The following is a 17,500-nucleotide window of genomic DNA, read 5'->3' as shown; positions in this document are numbered from 1 at the left end:
TTAATTGAAGTTGCTATCTGGTCTCCTCGGTGAGTGCCGCAGCCCTGCACGGAGGCGCCCGCTCGGGAAGGAGAGAAAGGAGTCGGTAGCCAGCTGCTGTCTCGCTAAAATTACTTACAAATAAATATATTTATCTTTTACCATTCGTTCAATGTACATTTTCACTCCCATGTTCTGTAGAATGTAGTAAGACTGCAATGTTCATTTTCTACAGGTACCAAGGGGACGGTTCCACTTGATGTTTATCATTTTGTTTATGTGTACCATTGCTATTATATTGTTGTTGAGCACTGAATTATTTTCTGCCAGAACAAAGCTATATAATGTTATAAAATTACCGTAAATTGTTAACATTGCTCAGACGTAGTTATTTACATGGATGATAATGTCACAAATTGGCACATGTATATTAACAGCTGTCAGTGGCAGAATATCTGTCCCACTGGATGATATGAAAAGTAGTATTAGCGGCATGTAATGTTCTGCAACGATATTAGCATGTAAATGGACTTACAGTAGGTCACCATAAAGACCTGCAGAGAGGGAGAGAGAGAGAGAGAGAGAGAGAGAGAAATGGTTGGGATGGGGGAAGGATATTGACGCTATCTAGCACAAGTACATTCCCCTCTCAGTGACGTACAGAGAGCCAGGGTTTTAATCCGCGCCGCAAGACACATCTTGGCCTGGTTTTCTTTCATGCTTTAATCTGTTTTCCAGGTACAGGAAAGAGTCCGGTACAGGAAGTTAAGGAGCTGTGTTAAGAAAAGGGAAAAAACCTGGACATTTATAAACGTTAAAGGGAAAGAGAGAGAGAAAAGACGTAAAGAAGCGGCCTTGATCCATATTTCACGCTCTTCATCACGTCTTTCCTCAGGTTCCCCTCCTGCCTCTCCTCTACACGCTTCCTGTCTCCCTTCACTGAGCATTTTCCATTGGCCGCACCCGTAAAGTAACACCACTTACTGACGCGCCCCAGATTACTTGTCTTCAGTTCCTGTGTGGATGGTGTGTTTTGCTGGCGAAGATTGAGTGCTGTGTATTGCTGGAAAATTGTATTCTTCTTCTGATTGTCTGTATCGTGTAATGGTCTCTTCTTACGTGCATATTGTTCTCTAATTATTGCATGCTATGATTGTGTGTGTGTGTGTGTGTGTGTGTGTGTGTGTGTGTGTGTGTGTGTGTGTGTAGTGTAGGTCGTAACGAGTGATGTGTGGTCCTTGGCTTCGTTGACAAAAAGCAACAGTCAGTCTGGGAGCGAGTTTGGTACAGGCATTAGGAACAGGCTGAGGACAAATTGTATATAGACCACGTAGGGCAAATCAGTTCAGAGTTTGTCGCATTCACTCAAAGCGGATGAAGGTATGGGAATGAAGGTTCCTGATGTAGATGACTACGAGTATGTAAAAGTAATATTTTTGGCTTTATAGAAGTGCAGGTACTCTGATGGTTAGGTGGTTAGGTATTGAATTATTAAGGATGTTGTCTATGAAGGCGTTCCACGTGGGGAAGAGAACCTTCATCACAGGAACAGGAATCACCTCCAAATAGGCAAAGTGCGCTTTGCATGCATATAACTTCCAGGAGTCGTGGGAACAAAAGTGCTGGTGCCGCGAACAGACAACTACTGACAAAGTGGCAATAGTGAGCCACTTAATTAGTGTACCAGATATCCCTGAAGTTAAACGATGGTGGACGAAGGCAAGGAGTTACTTTGCTGCGCTGCTACTACACCTGTAAGCTTATCCATTTCTCTAACGAGCCCGTGAACGTCTAATGACATTTGTAATGAAATGTGACTGCATTTGTCTTCATCAGAACCTCCGTATTACTGCTGAGTATGGAATGGGATTGGAATGGAAATGAATTAGTTGCTTACCGTTTAGAAATCTTGCTTTATTGAAGTATATTCGTATAATTTAATAGGCTTAATGTAATCACCATGACCACTAACTTCATGGGGGCTTTAAATACTTGTAATACATGTGTGTGTGTGTGTGTGTGTATGTGTGTGTGTGTGTGTGTTTGTCCATATTTATATAATTAGTCTCTTCAGATTATATTCAATGCTCTAAACTTCTTAATTGTCATATTTCTTATGCATCTGTATTCCCCTCATCTTTCCGTCCACGTCTGTCCCCATTTCATGAGGCCGCCTGGCGCAACTCGAGTCTTCCATTATTACCAACATTATTTTTTGGGTCAACGTGAACTCTTTTCCAAGGAACTGTTTTATTTTCTTCGTAAATTTTGTAGAGGAAAGAAAACGCTGCTCAATCACCGACTTATTGTTGTTCGTGGATTAGAGAGAGAGAGAGAGAGAGAGAGAGAGAGAGAGAGAGAGAGAGAGAGAGAGAGAGAGAGAGAGAGAGAGAGAGAGAGAGACAGAGAGAGAGCCTTGAGCGGAGGAAAGTAAAAGATAGAGCTCGTGACAGAAGGGGAGACTGTACAGGCCCAGTTCCAGTCTTTTCGTAAGCTCTCAAACCAAAACGCTCCCAATGTTGGTAAGTGCCTGAACAAATAGGTGGTCATACAGAATCTAATTGAATTATGTTTGACGCATTAATGTCACGAATTCACTTGACTGTTTTTTTTTTTTTTTTTTTTTTTTTTTTCCTTCTTGTCTCTTGTCTTAGTTTGTGTTTTTTTCTTGTCCCTGATATCTGAGGAATTTGTTTGTTTTGTTTGTTTGTTTGTTTGTTTGTTTTCCTTATCCCTTTTGTCTTAGGCAGTCCGTGTTATTTATTTGTTTTTTGTTTTTTTTCCCTCTTCTCCGTTTTCCTGAGCAGTGCAAGTTCCCCCCTTTCCTCCGTTGTCTTCAGCAATTCGTGTAAATTTAATCTGAAAAGTTAAAGAAGATGCTGCCTCGCGGTTCCGTAACGCTCACGTATGTATTTCTCACTTACAGAACGATCATTATTTCATTGAATATTACGCAGCAGTATTATCGATATCCGGTTAACGTCAGACGCAAGGAACTCTCACATGTGCCAGCCTTCAATGCTTATACGAATTAATGTGAATAGATGCATTTGAAATTCAAATGCTTTCCATTGCTTCTTTTCTTTTTTTATTTACTATTTTTTTTCCAGAAGTAATTGCTTTCAGCGACTAGGAAAAAAATAAGTAAATCACTCAGGTGCAATTGCTCATCACTAAATGATGTGAGAGTTAAATTAAGCTTGTCATGTCTGTGCTTTTCAGATTTCTCGTACCCGGAAAAGCCTACGTATGTCCTGCAGTCCCAGTGCACCGAGTGAAGAATGTTAGGTTCTCGTGCCACAGTTTCATAGCCTGTACCTGGGGTCGTCAGCACCCGCCAACAAAAATAGTCATGCTTCCACGGTGTGTTTCCAGTGTTGTTTCCTGTCCTATCTTCCTCTGTGGTGCTTCTTTAAATGATTTTCCGCTTCTTGGTATCTGCCGCCAGAATAGATGCGTCTCCTTCAAACCTCTTACAAAACACACACACACACACACACACACACACACACACACACACACACACACACACACACACACACACACACACACACACACACACACACACACACACACACACACACACACACACAAATAGATAGATAGATAGATAGATATGTAGTTTATTGACCACAGCTACCACATGTTACAAAAGATCATAAAAAAACACTATAAAAAATGCAAGTTAATTAAATAAAATACAACTGTTGTCCATGAATAAATAATAAAACCGTAGGCCATCACGTAAACTATACAAACACAAGAAAAACACTACCTAAAAAAAACAGCTAGAACAAGTAAAACACCTAAACATAACCGCAGTCCGCTAATTTAAATATAAAATAAAAACAGAGACTAGCAGCGCAAATTAAGCCGTAGGTTGTTACTTTAAAAACATGCAAAAAACACATACTATTATATATACCTAAACCTCACATTAGTAACCGTAAAAAACCTCAAACCTATCCGCAGTCCACCAAATTAGATATAAATAAAATAATACTAAAAACACAAAGTAAGTGAATAAATGAAATCACAAACCATGACAACATACAAAAACACAACAAAACACAAATACTTAAAACAGAAATTCCTAACAATAAAAAAATATTAGCACAGTCGCAATCCATTACTCCCCATTATGTAAATACAATAATTAAATAAACACAAATAAAACAAACATAATGAACTTATTCCTCAATATAGAGACATCATTCAATTATATAGAAACAAAATCTTATGTATGATCTTACAAACCTGGCCGGTGTCGTATTTGCCATCGAACAGGTCTTTCAGGCGTTCTAAGTTATTATTTTGCCTAATGCTGACAGAAATCTCAACAGACATCTCAGACAGACAGACAGAGATCTCAACAACATCTCGTTCTGTTTGTATATCACCACAAGCACAAAGACGCTTCTCTATAGCAACCGACCTCTTCCCCGCCTCTTCCAACGCCCACTTTCTATCGCCAGGGAGTGCCCAGGTACACGGAAGCGAATGAAAGACATTCTAAAAAGGTCGTTGATTGTGTGGCTGTCCTTATATACGCTGTGGAGTTGATGAGTGGGGTTAATGATCCGGTACATGGCGTATCGCGAACCCATAGACGCCTCGACACGCTCCTGCACTCTCTTCATGAGGTCCTGCATGCTAGGTACATTAGTGTCAATAAAGCCCTGTATGGTTGCACTTGAGGGGGTGCTGGCTCGGGTAACTATATCTATAACATACATTAGTGGGTCATCAGGATATCCATTCCTCACAGATACAATTTTATTAAAAAAAAATTGTGAGGCGGGATCTCACTAAATCGAGAAGTGAGGGGTATCCTGCCTCGACGAAACAAATGTCGTTGGGCGTAGACTTCCTTCCCCTAACAGTTGCTTGATGCCGCAATTATACATCTTAGTCATAGGCTTTAAGTCAGCTCCCAGCCACGACTCTCAGCCATACAGGAGAGTGGACATAAGTGCAGCGTCAAAAGCTCGTTTTACCACGAACGGTACACACACACACACACACACACACACACACACACACACACACACACACACACACACACACACACACACACACATGAGTACATAGTGTGAAGCGTATGAATTTGTGGTCTCTTTCATGGCGGCGAGGACGGCAGCTCATGGACACCACGCGAAGTTCGAACCGTATTTTGGAACCCGCGGGACTGCCTTGGAAAAGCATTCTTTAACGGAGTGAAAATAAAGTTACAGTGTCTTTCCTATTTCTACCAGGAGGAACTATCTTAAATATTTCATAACATTTGTATTAAATATTTTTTTTTTAGATTTGCTATGTATGTGACAGGAATTCTTTTTTATTTTTTTATGTAGGAGGAACACCGGCCAAAGGCAACAAAAATCCAATAAAAAAAAAAAAAGGAAAGCTCACTGAGATGCCGGTCCCTGAATAAGGTCCGAAGCGTTAGTAAAAAATTTAAGAATAAGTGTCTTGAAACCTCCTTCTTGAAGGAATTTCAAGTCATAGGAAGGTGAAAATACAGAAGCAGACAGGAAGTTCCAGAGTTTACCAGAGAAAGGGAAGAATAATTGAGAATACTGGTTAACTCTTGCATTAGAGAGGTGGACAGAATAGGGGTGAGAGAAAGAAAAAAGTCTTAAGAACATAAGAACATAAGAAATAAGGGAAGCTGCAAGAAGCGACCAGGCTTACACGTGGCAGTCCCTGTATGAAACACACCTACCTATTTCCATCTGCTATCCTCATCCATAAACTTGTCTAATCTTCTCTTAAAGCTCTCTAGTGTCCTAGCACTAACTACATGATTACTGAGTCCGTTCCACTCATCTACCACTCTATTTGAGAACCAATTTTTTCCTATCTCCTTCCTAAACCTAAATTTTTCAAGCTTGAACCCGTTATTTTTTGTTCTACCCTGGTTGCTGATCCTAAGAATTTTGCTTACATCTCCCTTGTTATAACCCTTATACCACTTAAAGACTTCTATCAGGTAGCGAGGCCGCTACCTGAGCAGTTAGCATAAAAATAGCGGTAGAAGATAGCTAGAGATGCAACATTGCGGCGATGAGAAAGAGACTGAAGACAGTCAGTTAGAAGAGAGAAGCTGATGAGACGAAAAGCTTTTGATTCCACCCTGTCTAAAAGAGCGGCATGAGTGGAACCCCCCAAGACATGTGAAGCATACTCCATACATGGACGGATAAGGCCCTTGTACAGAGTTAGCAGTTGGGGGGGTGAGAAAAACTGGCGGAGACGTGTGTGTGTGTGTGTGTGTGTGTGTGTGTGTGTGTGTGTGTGTGTGTGTGTTTGCTGGCACCTTCCGTTATATAAACTTATATAAACAGTGACAAGAGTGTTTTGAAGCTTAAGAAAAGATTGTGGACTCCTGCAGCAGAGGATGTGGTGCGGCGGGCGGCGGAAGCTGGAGACACACGTTGTTCACCCTAAGAAGCGGTGTAAAGCGAAAGATGGGTTGTGGCCTCGAGTCATTGATGTGTTGTGTGCTATTAGCGGGACAATATTAAGTAATGACTAATGTAAAAAGAGTCACTCCATATCAGTGCCTGGGAAATAAATGGTTTTGTTGACAGTATTTGGTTATTTATTAAGTTAAAACAGAAGAACATAGGAAATACAAAGGGAAAGCTACAAGAGGCCTACACGTGGCAGTTCCTGTTATATAGAGCTGTATAAGTAAATTAATGTTACATATACAAACAAAAAAAGACACGGCCGCAGGAGTTGATGTAGCCGTGAGGGAAGATCGGGTTTATGAAGGAGTAAGATGAAATTTGAGTGTTATGTATTCAATTCGATATTCACTTTGACATGAAGATTTTTGTATAAGCTGAAAGGAATTTCTAGTTTTATTTAGTATATTTTTAAATCTCACTCACTCACTCCAACACGCAAGGCACCGAGATAACACAAATCGTCAAATGGCTGTACCCAGGTAGCAAAAAAGACACTTGGCTGTACACTTTTTTGTATCTTTTATATCTGGCCTCTACATACCTGTGTCGATAGAGGCTTACGTAGTTTCAGTAGAGTTCTCGATGATACAGTCAATATCGAGAAGGCATTACGATCCCTTGTTACCCACAGGAGGAGTCATTCACGTGGTGTGGACCCAGCAAACCCGGAGCCACTCAGCCGCCGCTACACCTCATCCGACAAGGCAAGTCAAGAGCTTTTGTTGTTGTTGTTGCTGGATTTATTTTTCCCTTTTATGTGTTGTTTTATTTTATCTGATTACTTTTTTATTTCCATTTTATATTGTTTTGTTTTGTTTATTTATTTATTTACCAATTTATTATCTTATCTATTTATGTATTTTTGAATAATCTATTTATTTTATATATAGCTCTTTTTATCAGTTGTCTTTGTTATTGTCTCCGGAACTCTTGTCCATTACAGTTTAGTATGGCGTTTCGTTCTTCCTCTTATCATATTACTCATACTTTAGCATTTTCTCGTAGAATCCAAAGCCTCACACGTTACAGTGACATAAAAGTTTTACCACTTGGTTAATTTTCACTCAGCATTTCTTAAACAACGATTTCTGCTGAGGGTGAAGGATTTTTCTTCATTATTCAGTGCTTTATAAAGATGAACAAAGTGAAAACAGTTTGTGTCTGTGTAGCATCGTGTTCTGAAGGAAAGAGTGCAGGAGGAAATAAAAGAATATCATCCATTTTCATTTGGATTAAGTCTCTTATTTACATGTGGAGGAATTTGACAAGGACAAGGACAAGGAAGTCTCGACGATTTGGTGCGTCATGCGCCAGACTGCCCTAAACAATATAAAGGTAGCGGATAATATTAATTGGAGTCTCTGAAAACGAAGTAATTTTACCATTAAAGGGACACCGTATCATGTGGTCAGTGGAAAATATGGACAGCAGTCAAGCAGTTTCTGGTTTGAATTATAGAACGTTTTATGTTTTATTCGTCTTGAGTGTCATGTCAGCGGAAAACAGCAGATAACTCGTCGCTTTTTGTGATTTTACACGCAAGCCTCAACATTGCCTGACAGAAGTAAATAAAAGAAAGGTTTTAACATAAACAACAACTGAGGAAGATAATGATAGTATGTTCTGTGTTGTACTCTTTTTTTTTTTTAGTACTGTGTTACCGCTGTTGTGTGAGAAGTACTTTTGTGGGAAAACTCTCGTGTGATGAAACAAGGGCGAAAGAACTCTTAACTCAGGCGTTCATCTTGTTGTAATCATTTCAGAAACATGCCGAAAGAAAAAATGAAGAGCAAAAGGATACATGAGTAATAATTGTGATAGCTATAGTAATGTGATTACTTCAAAGCATCATTTGCCCGGGTGAGGCGAGCAGGAAAGGGGTGAAAACTGCCAGAGCGTGCCAGTATAATATGTGTTTCGTATTAACTGTAAAATACACAAGCGATAATAAATACGTGCCCGGTGGAGGTATTCTATTCCAATAAATTTCTCTCTCTCTCTCTCTCTCTCTCTCTCTCTCTCTCTCTCTCTCTCTCTCTCTCGTTTCAAATAGCTGAGGTGAAAACAAGTAAATCTGACAGCCGTGCGTGCTGCAGGTGTTGCACTCATCTGCCAAGGTCATTGAATTATACGTGCAGGTCAGCGTGTCTACCCTCCCCTCGCTACTACCAGAGTCTGTCCCCTCTCCCGAGCCACTCCTTCTCTTCCCTGCCCTCCTCCCTCCCGTCACTTCTGACGCATAATGCGCCTGAAAGCATTCTCTTGAATTATATCATATCTGTGCCTGATTTTGTTTGTCAGTCTGTCTGTCTGTCTGTCCTTGTCTGGCTGGCATGCTGATAGTTTTGCTATTGTATTTCATTGGAAAAAGTGAATCTGCCGTGGTATATATATATATATATATATATATATATATATATATATATATATATATATATATATATATATATATATATATATATATATATATATATATATATATGTGTGTGTAACATTATGCATACGAAGAGAGAGAGAGAGAGAGAGAGAGAGAGAGAGAGAGAGACGTATACATATTGGAGAGAGTGAGCAAACTGAATCAGAATTGAAAGACGAGGTTGGTGCGATCGGCGAGAAAATGGTGCAGTAAAAAGACAACCTCAAAGAGGACGCGGAGGCAGAACGAGGGAAGTGCATGAGAGAAAGAACACGTGCGAGGAGCAGAAAACACTTAACGAGATGTTGGCGGCGGCGCATCACACACGGTCTTGAGTGAGGGGCGGAGCGCTGCATTCATTACGTTTGACGCGTGAACCGAACACAAACTTTTCTATCGTGTTTTTTTTTTTCTTTCTTTTTACTTGCAACCGGTCCGTGATTCCCAGTCAAGAGTCGAAAGCGAATGTGTCTCAGCTTTACGGCAACCCTGATGGTGATGGTGATGGCGACGGGATGGTGAGGATGGCTGTGGTGGTGATGGTGGTGGTGGCACTGGTGGTGGTCATTCTATACTCGTAAGTCGCTGAGCCTGTTATTTTCACTGTATATAATAATAGATATCACTGATACGTATTAGTTTTTTTTTTTCTTGTTAATGAGTTATAACACAGTACTCACCTTGTTGAAATACACACACACACACACACACACACACACACACACACACACACTTGGAGGAATAAAAAGCAAAATTGATGGGCGACTAACAGCAGGAATAAAGGGCGGTGGCCGAGTGGTTAGCGCCGCTTGTTGGAAAGTGGCGTCCAGCTTTTGAAATTATGCCGGTGGTGGAAATTTTCAACCATCCATGAGTGGAGGAAAGTTAGCTGGTTGTCGCCCAAATTCCCTTCCTTCGACCGCGATTTCTGTTCAGTAGTAAACCAGAGGCGGCGTTGTCCCTGGAAGGATAAACAAAGAAAAAAAAAGAGCATTCACATACAATAAGCAAACGGTCGTGTCAGGAACGCAAGAGTCGTGTGCCGGGCTCTCAATCAAGATTTCCTAAAGGTGCACAAGGGCTGTGAACGAAAGAAAATAAACATGTTAGGCGGAATACTAAAATACTGTGCAAAGACAATTCTTGTGTGTTTGACTTGGAGTTAAAAATAAGAAAATTATGCACCTTAAAATACAATGACCACTTTTACAACTCTTACCATGTATAATTCAAGTTTATGATTACGTTAGTGAGGTCATATTGCATCGAAGCGGGTAATTAGATTCCAGGAAAGCTGACGACTATGACCTTGAATAATATCCTCGAGGAAATAAAGTGGAGCCAACAAAGTATATGAATGCATATTAAATGTTCGTTTTGTAACATAATATATATAGGAGTGTTAAGACCAAATATATGTCAAGATCTTGTGAAAAAAATAAGAAAAGCTAAATAGTTTGATAAGAAATGTAGGCCAGAAAAATGAGAATGGCAGGGGTTTCATAAGGAACAGACGAAGAAAACCTGGGAGTCGTCATGCAGGTCAGCCTTATGAACATTCACGTAATGAACTTAAAAAGTAGGGAAAAATATATGGATTAGTATGTGAGATACGAAAAGAGAAAAGTGCGAAGGAACACGAAGGGAAAACAAGGATTAAGCTACACTTTCTAAACTAAGAGATGAAGGATAGTAAACACGAAATTTCAGAGCTCTTTAATTACATCAGTAGCAACGTGAAAGGCAGAACAAATACCATATCAATTAAGGAGAAAAAATTGTGGTGACAGTAAGGAAATAAGTAAAATTTCAACAAGAATTTTTTTTTATTTTAATTTATGAACATAGCCAAGATAACTCATTTTCTTATAAAAAGAAAATAGTAATAATGAAAGGCGTGCACTTCAGAAGGTTACGAAAATATTGCACAAAAGAAAATTCACTTGACCTGCTGTGAAGGATGAGTTTGTTGCAGAAATGAGCACACCGTTACACATCATGTACACTAATTCATAAATTAATGAAAACTCCAAAAAATAGTATCCTTAATTAAAGAGTGAAACACAAGACTCGGTCAAGTGCAGCATCTCATTAATGATTGTTAGGTCTCCGAGAGAAACTATTGAGGAAGAGAGGAAGTAATCATTGGAGAAACACAAGCTTGCAGCACAAACCAATTTAGCTTCAGCACCGGAAAGTCTTAAGTCACCAGATTTGTCTCTACCACACTCGGATTTAGTGAACGAAACTTGAAATGTTAGGAGTCTGTGTTGATCTAGACTTCGAGTATGCCTTGTGCTGGGTTAAGGGTCCTTTAATGAAATAGTTGAAAGACTGACCAGTAGAGATGTGCTGGGGATAGAAATATTGTGTTTGTGTGACTAGTGCTGCTTCCGCGAACTTTTAGTCTCAATAATGTTCTTCGTATATAAAAGAATTGCTGATTAGCTCCATCAAGGTTTATAGACCATTTAAGTATTCAAGCATTTGAATGCATGCATGAGTATGTGATCTGAAAATTAATTATGCCTGTCATGAGGCAACCATTTGTGCATTATGTGATATATATATATATATATATATATATATATATATATATATATATATATATATATATATATATATATATATATATATATATATATATATATATATATATATATATATATATATATCCTCAGGCTACAGCGGGCCACCCTTCCTTCTCTTAACTCTCCACAAAATATGTGGTGGAAAATCGCTTCTCTTGAATATTCCGGGAACTTATTGGCATGTGTGTGTGTGTGTGTGTGTGTGTGTGTGTGTGTGTGTGTGTGTGTGTGTGTGTGTGTGTGTGTGTGTGTGTGTGTGTGTATCTGTATATGTGTGTGTGTGTGTGTGTGTGTGTGTGTGTGTGTGTGTGTGTGTGTGTGTGTGTGTGTGTGTGTGTGTGTGTGTGTGTGTGTATCTGTGTATGTGTGTGTGTGTGTGTGTGTGTGTGTGTGTGTGTGTGTGTGTGTGTGTGTGTGTGTGTGTGTGTGTGTGTGTGTGTGAGAGAGAGAGAGAGAGAGAGAGAGTATCGGGTAGAAAATAGACAGACTGACATCAATTTATACATACATACGCACATATATATACTGTACATGTATACATGCGTAGGTACCTACATAAATGGACAAAAACAGGCAGAAGGAGACACACAGTAACACACACACACACACACACACACACACACACAGAAGAGTAAGAAAGAAATAGACATGTTCCCGTGCCACGCTCCGCCCCAGCGCTGCAAAACAATAAGAGACACACGGAGAAGCACAGGACAACACAGCAGGAGCTCTGACACGTGTTCTGCGTTCATTGACGCGCCTGGCTTGGTTTTGTGTTGTATCTTTTTGTTTACTTGGGTATTTGGCTATTTATTTATTCGTTTGTTGATTTATTTATACATGAGTTTATTTATCCAAAATATCTGACTTCCTTTTGCCATTTTTATTTGCAGGTTTTGTATGTTACGTATATTTTATGATACTGTTTTTCTTGATTTTTTTTTCTCTTTTTTTCGTTATTTTGTATTTTCCTTTCCATCATATTTTCATTTTTTTTTTCCTTTTATACTTTGTTTTTATTTTTCTTGCCTTGTTTATGTGTCATGCCCAAAGTTACCTCGTATTGTGCTCATAAATGGTTGCCTCATACAAGAACATTCTGAATTACTGCCAGCGTTCATAATGTTCACGGAAGATTTTGGAAATTAACAGATCTGGAGAACACTCATTTGCTTCCCTGACTTCGATCTCACACACGCACAGTAAATAATGCCACTCTCTATTCGTCTGAAGAAGTCATTGCATCAGGCACGCGTCCTCTCAGCCAGACAGGAGGAGCAGCGGCCTGGTGGGGGGGCAAAAATGACAGCAGCGTGATTACCGTGCCTTTGTGTGGGCGTGACGGGGTGACAAATGGCGAGAAGGAAGCCAGAGACGAGGGAACGGGAGGGAGAATTAAAAGATGGGTGCTGGGAAAGGAGAAGGAAGGGCAGGGAAAAGACGGTGAGTGGGAGTAAGAAGTAATGTTCTGGAAAAGGGGAGAGAACAGGGAGAGATAGCGAAGAGAGACAAGGTGGAGTGTGTTAGAAAAGAAAGGAGAGCAAACTAAAGGGAATGGGTGAAGTGCGCTGGAAAGGAAGGAGGGAAAGCACAGGTAACGTGGGAAGCAGAGAAAAGTAATAATGTAACTTAATGGAAATGTAAGACTAAGACTGAACGTTTATGAAAGCATGGATATGTTGAGTTACTTCACCTTTGCTAGCTCGCCTTTGATAGAGAGAGAGAGAGAGAGAGAGAGAGAGAGAGAGAGAGAGAGAGAGAGAGAGAGAGAGAGAGAGAGAGAGAGTCTGTGTTTTCTCGCTTCATGTTCGTCAGTTAATCAAGGGAAGTTTTTTTTTTTTTTTTTTTTTTATACAGCGGCGGGTTACTGGGGTCGTCTGCCGCCACACCTCCACCACGGGGAAGGAAGGAAGCAAGACTCCTTCCTCCTGCCCCTTTCAAATATGTGTTTGTCTCAGTTTTCATGCGCCAAAAGAATACATAATGAAACCAAGCGCTCGGAAATAACATTCACAATATGGGAAACGTGACTTCCGGTGTTTTATGCTCTAATAAAAAAATTAAAAAAAAAGTATTGTATTATAAAACGTGTTAATGTTGATGTAATTATTTGAACCAGAGTTGAAGTACCATAAGTTCACTCTTAAATATATTTTTCAAGGTAAATTTACTTATGGTCTGAATGTGAAGGGCAAAGCGGTGGCTGAGGCGGCGGCGCGTGAAGCTATTTTGTTTGTGTTCTCACTGGATACTGCGAGAGCAAAGTATTCTGCTGCTTTACGGTACAGTCTCTCTGCTGCACCTTTTTAATTACAGCGGTGGTCCATACACTCAATCAAAACGGTATAATCTAATATCTGAAAATGAAGTTATTGAAATTTTGTGAATATTACGTGGTTATTGGCAGCGTACTGTAGACATCAAGAGTCAGGCATCACAGATTCCTTTTTAACAGAAGCAAACCATGGATTCAATGAAATCAGTACAGTCCAATATTTGAAAGTAAGGTTATAGAAATCTCGTGTACATTATTCGGCCAATGGCTGCGTACTCTAAATATCAGGAGTCAAGCATCACGCACTTTATTCTTTAATAACATCCATAAACTCAATGAAGACGGCACAATCTAATATTCGAAAATAAAGTCATAGAAATCTCGTACACACTGATTCGTCACTGGTAGCGTTCTGTAAACATCGGGAGCCGAGCGTCACCTTTACTTGTCCACTGCAGCAACTTTAACCCTCTTACTGCTGTGGTCATCCTTTGTTGATATTTCAAGCACCGTAAAACTCTATCCGGAATGACGTACAAAAATATGAAGTGAGATAGAGAGAAGTAGATTAATTTATACTTTCCGAGGATATGGAACTATTTAGGAGACTCCCGTACCAAAATTAATGTCTAGAAAGTTGTGATTATGTGGTACGTCTGGAAGTGATAGAGTTGAAAAAAATTAAAGAGCATTTACTCTTCATTCCTACTTACAGCAGACAGCAGTTCAGTGCCCGCGACTCCCGAGAGTGAGGCGTGCGTTATATTTTGAATATTAGTTTCTAAATCAAGCTGTGCAATACTGCTTAGCGTGGTTTTGGCCTTCAGGATTGTACTGCTCTCTCTCTCTCTCTCTCTCTCTCTCTCTCTCTCTCTCTCTCTCTCTCTCTCTCTCTCTCTCTCTCTCTCTCTCTCTCTCTTTTCACAGCAGTAATTCCCGTCAGCCCCACAATCTCCTTTCCCTTCTTTTGCGTCGGAGGCGTAAACACCTTGCTAAGCAGACCTGCTGTCTATATTTGATGTAGTTTTGTGTCGTCGTAAATAATTACTCTCGCGGCCGCATCAGTAAAAGGTCAGATGGGGTGTAAAGGGAAAAATGTTTGTTTTATTACGTTGACATATTTATTGTTTATAGCTGTAAGGAACAAATTTCATTACCGTGTTTTTCATTACGAGGGTAAACTGAGAGAAGCAACATTGACGATACGTAAAGAAATATTTGCCAATTACTAAGATGAATCCCAGCAGCAGAAAACTGTACGCGTTGTTATTGTGGCCGTGCTGTGATGTCTTTTGGGAATTACTCGCCCTTTGCCTCGTCCTCTGTAGTACATGACGGACCATCGGTGAACTCAGACGATTTATGTATTGTTTCGTAACATGGAACATTTTATCTAATAATGCACGAAGCTAAGTAGCCAGAGCTCTTCTTACGTAGAAAATAAATAAATAAATAAATAAATGAATGTGTGGTTCCCTTGTGTCTAACACTCAGGGCACCATGTTATGTTTTTTGCGGCCATCAGTGCTTTCTAACATCACCATGAGCCTGGAATAACATCAGCTCAGACGACGAGGTGCACGATAACATTTCTAGGGTTGTCTCTGCAGTCATTTACACACCAGCTGATGGGTAACTTGTACTGCAAACACCCTTGCTGTGAACTTGCACCTGCTTTGGCCACATTCATCCTGCTGCTGCTTCTGGACACTTCTTGAAATTATAGTTAATAATTTGTTGATACTTCATTTGTTCTTAATCAGCCTTCCCCTGTGCTACCATGCTCTGCGTCAAGCTGAGGGAACAAAGCTCCTTAATATTTCGCTATGTAGATTAAAGAGACTGAATTATTAATTATGTTCTCGCCGTGCCGTGTGTTCTCCGTGGTGCAGCAACTGTGGTGCAGCATCCATGACACTCGTGGACACTCCTGGCTAATAGTTTGCTATCATTTTTTTTTTCTTTTTTACACAGTAAATAATGTCATTAACTGTACAATCGTCATTAACTGTACAATGGTATTCTTGCTCCACGACTGCAGTGTATTATGTGAGTTGTTTACAATAAAACTCGTGTGTAAGAATAGATAATAGAGAAAACTAGAGATTTTAATAAGTTCTTGTTTCACTCTAAAAAATTGCTACTCGTAGTTGCGTCTGTTTATGTACAGTACGTGTATTCGTATGTATGCAGCACATATCCAGTTATCATTACACAAGGAAAATAAATTGTGTAAAGATTTGAAAAATACCTCTGGTTTTGGTTTTATGGGATGCATTTAAACTTGTGCGGCACCCCTGGAGGATTTGTGAGGCTCCCTGGTGAGTGGCGGCGCCCCGGCTCAGGCACTGCTACGAGCGACCTGGGGACGCTGCCAAGCCGCGACGCCTAACACCTTGCTTTCTTTTGGATTTTGGTTTTGCATGACGTAAATACTAACGAGTCCACGTGATTGTTCATCTGCTTGAATAGGAAAATGAGTCGTATGTGTATATATATATATATATATATATATATATATATATATATATATATATATATATATATATATATATATATATATATATATATATATATATATATATATATATATATTAATGTTTTTCAGTTATGCGCTTGTGAGGATCCTCACGCATCCACTAACGTTAATTATTCAATATGTTCAAAGGCGTGGAAAGCCTCATTACACGGCCCACTGTAATGAATGCAATTTGTTAAGCCAAGAATCCAGCTTGGAGCTTCCAAATACGAATACACAATTTGTTCTGGCTAGTGTGACCAACCGAAACCTCAAACTGAGACGTCTTGTTTTTTTTTCCTTGTAATTCTGAAAAGAAACCGAACTCTGCCGATTGTTAAAAGATATTTGTTTGAAGAATTGGAGACTCATCGAAGCTGCAACGAAGATATGTCATTTTCCGTGGATCAACCACGACGCTTGGCACGGAGCACGTGTCCAGATTGGAGAAATGTGGCGCAATGTAAGGATCAAGGCAGGAACAAGGCTGTACCCATCTTCCTTCGTCATGGAATAAATTGACTCCCTTATTGTTCAGTACTCAGGCATGTCAGTACGAGACACTACGAATGAGTCACAGCTCCATGACGTCCAGCCTTCAGGTCCATTCACAAAACAGATGCAGCATGACATCGCTAAATATTATTGACAGATGAATGTGTTAACACAGTTGAGCACAGAATGGTAAATGTAATAAAGACATTCGGGGACAGGAATAAACACGCTGAAGGAATATTAGTTTTGACTTCAACATGTCATCAGTAAAGCTTCCTGCCAACGTGGAGCATAAACAGTTGACCTTAATTCTTTATTCAAGGCATCTCTTATTTCCTCCTCGATGTTTATTCCTAGTCATCGAGTTTGCCTGAGCTGTTATTGTTTGCAGTGGTGGTGGTGGTGGTGGTGGTGGTGGTGATGGTGATGGTGGTGGAAGTGACAAAGGTGTTAAAGATACCAGTAATAATGATGATGATGATGATGATGATAATTAAGATGGTGATAACAACAACAACAACAACAACAACAACAACGACAGCAACAACAACATCATCAACAACAACAACAACAACAATAATAATAATAATACGTAGTATTCCTCCGTCCTTCAGACCACCATCATTCTCTCTGCCGCTCTTCAACCCTCCACCAACACAGTACTCCCCCCCCCTCAATCACCACCACCACCACCACCACAGCTGCAATGCCTACCATTTCCCACCACCACTACATCCTTCCCTCTCCCTC

At 39.9% G+C, this 17,500-nt stretch overlaps 1 long non-coding RNA gene across 1 annotated transcript in view; it reads left to right on the top strand.

Moving 5' to 3' along the window:
• Positions 1-17,500, top strand: part of LOC135116330 (uncharacterized) — a 178,440-nt gene that overhangs the window by 59,982 nt on the left and 100,958 nt on the right. Inside the window, exon 2 of the long non-coding RNA XR_010276240.1 lies at positions 7,087-7,159. This is a non-coding gene — a long non-coding RNA (uncharacterized LOC135116330). The remainder of the gene's footprint in view (positions 1-7,086; positions 7,160-17,500) is intronic.

Source organism: Scylla paramamosain, chromosome 3 (assembly GCF_035594125.1).
Source record: "Scylla paramamosain isolate STU-SP2022 chromosome 3, ASM3559412v1, whole genome shotgun sequence".
Taxonomy (NCBI): Eukaryota; Metazoa; Arthropoda; class Malacostraca; order Decapoda; family Portunidae; genus Scylla; species Scylla paramamosain.
The sequence above is the reverse complement of the archived record's forward strand: the minus strand, read 5'-3'. Positions and strand labels throughout refer to the sequence as shown.